We start from the raw sequence: 1,967 nt of genomic DNA, 5'->3' as shown, positions 1-1,967 counted from the left end.
TGTCTGCAAGCCACGAAGCTTCCTAAATAGCAAACAATTGCTCATCCGGAAAGGTTTCAGAGATCTCAGTAGGAGGGAGGGATGCTCCTGCTACTGGTTCTATCCGGGACAGGTGATCAGCCACTTGATTCTCTGTCCCTTTTCTGTCTCTTATTTCTATATCAAACTCTTGCAGAAGCAACACCCATCTTATGAGCCTGGGTTTTGAATCCTGCTTTGTGAGTAGATATTTAAGAGCAGCATGGTCAGTGTACACAATCACTTTTGATCCTACTAAATAAGATCTGAATTTGTCAATGGCATAAACCACTGCAAGTAGCTCCTTTTCTGTGGTTGTGTAGTTCTTCTGTGCATCATTTAGAATACGGCTGCCATAATAAATGACGTGCAGAAGCTTACCATGCCTTTGTCCCATTACTGCACCAATGGCATGGTCACTGGCATCACACATTAGTTCAAATGGTAATGTCCAGTCTGGTGCAGAAATGACTGGTGCTGTGACTAGCTTAGCTTTCAGAGTTTCAAACGCCTGCAGACACTCATTATCAATAATAAATGGAGTGTCAGCAGCTAGCAGATTACTCAGAGGTTTGGCAATTTTTGAAAAATCCTTTATAAACCTTCTGTAGAATCCTGCATGCCCCAGAAAGCTTCTGATTGCCTTAATATTGGTAGGTGGTGGTAATTTTTCAATTACTTCAACTTTAGCTTGATCCACCTCTATTCCTTTGTTTGAAATTTTATGCCCAAGGACAATTCCTTCAGTCACCATAAAGTGACATTTTTCCCAGTTTAAAACTAGGTTGGTCTCTTGGCATCTTTTCAGAACAAGTGCTAGATGGTTAAGGCAGGAGCTGAATGAGTCTCCAAATAATGAAAAGTCATCCATGAAGACTTCCAGAAATTTCTCTACCATATCTGAGAAGATAGAGAGCATGCACCTCTGAAAGGTTGCAGGTGCATTGCACAGACCAAAAGGCATCCTTCTGTAGGCAAATACTCCAGAAGGACATGTAAATGCTGTTTTCTCTTGGTCCTGAGGATCTACTACAATTTGGTTGTAACCTGAGTAGCCGTCCAAAAAGCAGTAGTATTCATGACCTGCTAGTCTCTCTAGCATCTGGTCTATGAATGGTAAAGGAAAATGATCCTTTCTGGTGACTGTATTGAGCCTTCTGTAGTCAATACACATGCACCACCCTGTAACTGTTCTTGTAGGAACTAGTTCATTCTTTTCATTATGAACCACTGTCATGCCTCCCTTCTTAGGGACAACGTGGACAGGGCTCACCCAGGGGCTATCAGAAATAGGATAAATAATCCCAGCCTCTAGTGACTTAGTGACCTCTTTCTGCACCACCTCCTTCATGGCTGGATTTTGCCGCCTTTGTGGTTGAACCACTGGCTTAGCATCATCCTCCAATAGGATCATGTGCATGCATCTTGCTGGGCTAATGCCCTTAAGATCACTTATGGACCACCCAAGAGCTGTCTTGTGTGTCCTTAGCACTTGAATTAGTGCTTCCTCTTCCTGTGGATTTAGAGCAGAGCTTATGATCACTGGAAAAGTGTCACCTTCTCCCAGAAATGCATATTTCAGGGATGGTGGTAGTGGTTTGAGCTCTGGTTTAGGAGGCTTATCTTCTTCCTGAGGAATTTTCAGAATTTCTTTTATTTCCTTTAGTTCCTCCAGATCAGGCTGAACATCTTTAAAGATGTCATCTAGCTCTGATTCAAGACTTTCAGTCATATTGACCTCCTCCACCAAAGAGTCAATAATATCAGTGCTCATGCAGTCATTTGATGTGTCTGGATGCTGCATAGCTTTGACAACATTCAACTTGAACTCATCCTCATTGACTCTCAGGGTTATTTCCCCTTTTTGTACATTAATGAGAGTTCGTCTAGTTGCTAGGAAAGGTCTTCCTAGAATGAGAGTTGCACTCTTGTGCTCCTCCATTTCCAGC

This window comes from Arachis stenosperma, chromosome 3 (assembly GCF_014773155.1).
Source record: "Arachis stenosperma cultivar V10309 chromosome 3, arast.V10309.gnm1.PFL2, whole genome shotgun sequence".
Classification (NCBI taxonomy): domain Eukaryota; kingdom Viridiplantae; phylum Streptophyta; class Magnoliopsida; order Fabales; family Fabaceae; genus Arachis; species Arachis stenosperma.
Note: the sequence above shows the minus strand (reverse complement) of the source record.